Below are 5697 nucleotides of genomic sequence, written 5' to 3' on the forward strand. Positions count from 1 at the left end.
TGACTGGGACTTGTTGAGGTGGAGAACCAGAGAGAAAAGGGTGGGCATCAAAGGATTCATTAGGAATCAAACCCACGAGATGATTCATCCCAAAGCCAAACTGCAGGTCCCAGATGAAAGCTAATTGGGGGGCGGGGGGGTGATCTAGATTTGAGTGACCAGGGGGGAAAATAAAATAAAATAAAAAATCCAGTTTTGTCTTCCTTTTAGGGGGAAAGGGATGGAGCAGTGACCATCACAGTTACAATCCATCTGAGCTTTAAGTCCTTCTGAGCAGTCTGTTTTGTAAATGCACTCCCATTCAATTCCTGGTTCTCTCACTAAGGTCAGGCCACAGGAGACTCCAGTCTTAACTCTGCTGGCGTGTGTAAGCAAGCAACATGTCTTTGTGCTTGCATGGACATCCTTCCCCTCCAGGGCAGGCAGGTGGCCAAAACCCCTTAGGAAAAGTTCCAGCTCTGGCTTTGTAAAGTATCCATGTTCCTTATATGTAGCCCACTTGGTACCAGGTTGCATCAGCCACACACAGATCAGGTGGCCATGTCCCAGAGAGGCCCAGTGAGGCTTGAAAGGCATCTTCCTTGTTTCTGCAGTGTGCATGAGTACACATGCCCACACATACTCCCCTCTCAAGTTATCTGCTCTGGCTTTGCAGTTATGGGGCTTTGAATACTGTGTCATATTTGACACGGTACTTGTTAATGTTCACAAAATGCAGGGTCTCTGTGTCACAGGTGGTGGTACAGGGCACCAGGCCCTCCAGCCCCTCACCCATGAGCCACTTGCTGGTCTCTGCAGCCATTTCACGGGATACGTGCTCCTTGGTCCATTTGTCTACCCAGGCCTGGAACCTCTGAGGTAGCCTCTTGCTTACCCGCTCATGGGACTGATGGGCACGGAGCAAGGCGGTCCTCCGATACATGTACTCCTCCGACTTGATCACATAGACCATCTTATAGGAATTCTATTTGAACCGACACTCCAGCTTATCCAGGTTATCAATGATCTCCATGGGCTTCTTACTGGGCCCTTTCTTCCCTTCTTTTTCTTGCTGTTCTCGACCACGCTGACAATTTCGAATGCGCTGCAGATTCCTTGGAAGAAACACTGGTTTCTGTGCCAGATGTTCACGGAGCTCAGGAGAGGTAGTATCGGAATTCATGTAACACTCAACATAGTCTGACCAGCGCTCTGCTTCCACAGGGTCATCGAAGTTCTCCTCTTCCGTGTCCAGAAGCTCAATGGTCAGCTGGACCTTGTCTTGGCTCTGAATGAACATAAGCTTAAAGCAATTCTTATCTAACATGAGCTGCTCGGCCTTCCTCTGATACATTGACTCAAGGAGGTTCCTCGACATCTGCGTGCTCAGCATACCTCCAGTGGCCACGTTATTGTTTTCTGACAGGTAAAGGTCAGTCACCTGCACACAGATCTCATCACTCACAATGTGCTGCAGCTGTCTGACAATGCTCTGAATCAGTTTGTCCATAGTAAAGGCAATGTAGGCATGAATGGTGAACATCTCTCTCAACGAACCCTCGTACTGTGATGAGTCTATGTTGCCATCCAGCAGGCTCCGCACCATGTCCAGGAAAGCTGGGTAATAATCTTCTACCTCAACATCCATAGGTTCTTTGAGATGAAGTTGGATGGCAGGGCTGTCACTCTTGTCTCGTTGTACGCCTGGCATATCATGCTCCCATACTCTCTCCCGGTTTTCTTCTTCAATTTGCCGTTCAGCTTGGGAACACATTTGCATCAACCTCAAGCAGAGAATCTGGTGTAGTCATATAGAAGTATACCAGTTGTTATTGACATAGAAGAGGTTGTATACTTCATCCATCCCTTTTAACTTTTGAGCTGCTGTGTTACTAAAAAGTAGCTTGGATTTCAGGGGGTTGCCCCCAACAAACACCACTGTGCTTCTTAGCCACTCCTGTGGCTTCATCGACATCCATTTCTTCTTCCTCCTCTTCCTCCACATCTGAAAGATCAGCTCTTTGAGCAAAGAGCAGATCTGGAATGAAATGATGCATGATTTGCTTGATTTTATACTTGTCCTCTTTCTGAATGCCCGTCTGCCTCTTCACATGGTGGATAATCAAAGCAGCAGCATCTTCCAGTATCTGTTTATCTTCATAGACAAGCGAGAGGTGTGGACCAACTGGTACTCCAGCATTCTCTTCCGTAGCTTGTTCTTGCCTCTCATCATAAAGACTCTCAATCTCATTGAGTAAGCTCTTAGACCTCAGGACTTTTGTGTCATTCTGTTTAAAGTTGATACCCTGATGGTCCAGAGACTTCAAATAGTGCTTCTCATTTTGTTCTTTCTCATTTGTTTCTCATTTTGTTAAACCCTCTCTGAGCTTCTTGCCATTCTTCCTCCTTCATCTTCAACCTTTTAAGAACAATTGGGACAGCAATGGAGGGGTTCTTTTCAGGCCATCAATGATGTCAGCTGCTTTGTCAGCATATATCCTTGGGAGTGTTTTTCGATGGATGACTTCTGATGTGCCACCAAGGGTGTTGTCCAGGCGAAATTTGGCTTGTTCCTTAGCAGACAAGCAGGAAAGTTTCTTCTGTATTGATTCCAAAACCTGGATGGTTGCCAGATTGGTCTCTAAAACTACATAAAGCTCAAAGCGTTCATCTTCACACCGATAGATAGGTTCCTCATACTGTGTCTTCTTGGAACTAACAAAGGTGGAGTCTTCAGACCATGAAGGGAAGGATACCCAAGTATCATTTAAAACCTCTTTACAGAGAGGGGTGCGTCCTGTACACTTGGCTTGCTGGTAACTCTTTGGTAGGGCTCGATAGCTGGAGCCCAACCATTTACAGGAGATATAATCTATCTCCATGGCAATGCCCTCTGTGGCTCGTTCCTTTGGAAAGGTTTCCAGATGTACAGACTCCTTATAGTCCCCAAAAATTTTAAAACAATTAAACAGTTTCGGGAATTTTCCAAGGAAGGGAGAGACTAGCTGTACCAGTTCAGCCCGAGAGATCACCACCTGGTTAAAGATAACAAGACCGCGCAGGTAGTTTTCATATGCCTCTGCACTCTGCAGAGCCTTCCAGACCTATCAAAAAATAAAGATTCAGTTCCTACTCCATGCTTTCTGGCGTCTGCAATAGAGGAGTCCTTCAGATTGAGCAATTTGGGTTTCTTTTTAACCAGAGCGGTAGTTCCTGTTCCCGAGTGCCGGCGGATCTGGCAGCTGTTCTGGCTGGGCCTCTGCAGCTTGTTGCTCAGTTGGAGCTTCTTCACAGTGCCTCCATGGTCATTTCTCACAGAGTCAACCTTCTCAGCAGTTGTTTTGCTTAAAAGCATGGAGCTGTTTGCATCTGGTAGGAACTGTCCAAACTCTAATAGCAGATCTTTCTGATTTTTAAAGAGACGAGCTACCTGGGCATACATCTCCTGCTCAGTCAATGCTGTAGTGTAGTTTCCTTAAGCTTCCTTGGCATTTCGCTGCTCTTTCTGATATGTGTGCAAAATCTCCAGAAATGCTTTATAGATATCTGTTTGACCCTGGAATCTGTTCTTGATCATATTAACATAGTTGATAGCATAATTAAACTCCACAGGCTGATTGTTCTGCAAGGATGGGGCCATTCCCAACGAGATTGTCACTAGTGTGTGAGGTTGGACTGGTGGAGAACACGGCATTGCATATGGTGGGAGTTGGGGGAGTCTGCTGACTGGCTGGAGTATGTGCCTGTAGTTGGAAAGGCTTGCTGACTTTTGCAGGTGGGGGCTGAGGAGCAGGCTGAGCAGGAGCTGGAGCTGACTGGGCTGAAGGCTGGAAAGGATGTTGGGATGGTGGCTGAGGCTGAGGCTGGATGTCTTGGGTTGGGATCTGATGAACCGGCCAGGAGTTGTGACATTCACCATGTCATTATTTTGCACCTCAATTTTATAGCCAGGCGGCAAGAGCGTGTTGAAGCCCATGATCAGGTCAGGATGGCCTTTGAATAGCTGAGACACCCGACTGATCACTCCCGGAGTGTCAATGCTCTGAGATTTAAATTCCTTCATGATGTCGAGGGAATCATTATAGACCAAATTGCAGCTTCACCTGGTCAAGATAGGACAACGCATCCTCCACCTGTAAAGAGCATCAGTGGAACAAGCCTGGGTAAAATCCCACACAGGACACCATCTGGTACATTTGGAAAACTGAAGACAGCTTAGTTTGGCTAGAGGATTTGTGGTGGAGGATTAGAGAGCTAATTTGATTTTTATGTTAGTAGTTTTCTTTGAAATTATGACATGAATCTTAAATAGTTTATAAAAATTGAATTTGTATTTTTACCCATTACAGGACAGTACTTGAATGCTTGAAAACACTTCAATTCCATTTTTCCTCCTCAAGATTATTTTATTAAAATAATTTATATTTTAAGTCTATATGCATTTAAAACAGACCTTAATTGTATTTAACAGTCAATATCCATTTGTATTTATAAACACCTTAGCTGCTTTATTGATTTTCATCTATTTTTTGAATTCCTATGCTACTATCTGGGTTAATTTTGTTCTCCCTGATCATCTTTAAGTATTACATTTAGTATGGTGTTTGTGATAACAAATTGCTTTAGTGTTTGCTTGTCTGAAATTATCTTCATTTTATTGTATTCTGTTTTTCTGAAGCATCTATTTCTGTGTATTGAACTCTTAGTTTATAATGATTTTCCTTCAGTGATTAGAAAATATCATTTCATAACAATCTGGGTTTCATTTTTAACCTCATTTTACTGCCATCAAGTTTATTCTGACTCATAGTGATCATGTATAGGGTTTCCTATGCTGTAAACTTTTGGAGAGTATAAAGCCTTATCTTTCTCCCAAGTCGTGACTAGGTTTGAACAGCTCAAGGTTTGAACTGCTTAACTTGCAATTAGCAGTCCAGTGCTTTTCTTATGGATATTTGTAGAAATTCCAGAGTATTTGGGTTAATGATAGCTGCTTAGGTTGCAAGGTATTCAAAATATGAATAGGGAACAGCAACCTCCTCAAAGTAGAGTTGACCCTAATGCTATGGAGGGAGTTAAGCATTAAGGACCTTCAATTGCTGATGGGGCACAATGAAAAATGAGAATAAACATCTACACCCATCCATTAATATCTTGAATGTGAAATGCACAAAGCATGAATCTAGGAAAATTGTAATTTGTCGAATATGGAATTGAATGCATAAAGATCGATACCTTCAGTATTAGTGAGCTGAAATGGACTGGTATTGCCCATTTGGAAAAGAAAAATCATATGAGTTATTGTGCCAGGAATGTCAAATTGAAGGGGAATTACATCACATTCATAATGAAAAAGAGCATCTCAAGATGTACACTGAAGTACAATGCTGTCCATGGTAGGATAATATCCCTATGCCTGCAAAGAAAACCAGTTAGTGTGTTGATGTTGTTTTTGTTGTTGTTAGATTCCACTGAATCAGTTCTGACTCACAGCCACCCTATGTACAACAGAACGAAACACTGTCCAGTCCTGCGCTATCATCACAATCATTGCTACGTTTGATGACATTGCTGCTGCCACTGTGTGCAATATTCTGCTGCTGTTCGTACTGACTTCATTTTCCAGCATTGAATCTGACAATGTCTCACTGCTGGTAATAGGGTTGGCAGTGGCTAACATTCAGAGTAGTCAGCGTCTCCGACTTCATTGTTTGGAAG

General features: G+C 43.5%; 1 pseudogene; it reads right to left on the minus strand.

Moving 5' to 3' along the window:
• Positions 1 to 655: 655 nt before the first annotated feature.
• The window catches only part of LOC102828293, a 36016-nt pseudogene continuing 30974 nt past the window's right edge, over positions 656 to 5697 (minus strand).

This window comes from Chrysochloris asiatica, unplaced genomic scaffold, assembly GCF_000296735.1.
Source record: "Chrysochloris asiatica unplaced genomic scaffold, ChrAsi1.0 scaffold00089, whole genome shotgun sequence".
In the NCBI taxonomy this organism is placed as follows: domain Eukaryota; kingdom Metazoa; phylum Chordata; class Mammalia; order Afrosoricida; family Chrysochloridae; genus Chrysochloris; species Chrysochloris asiatica.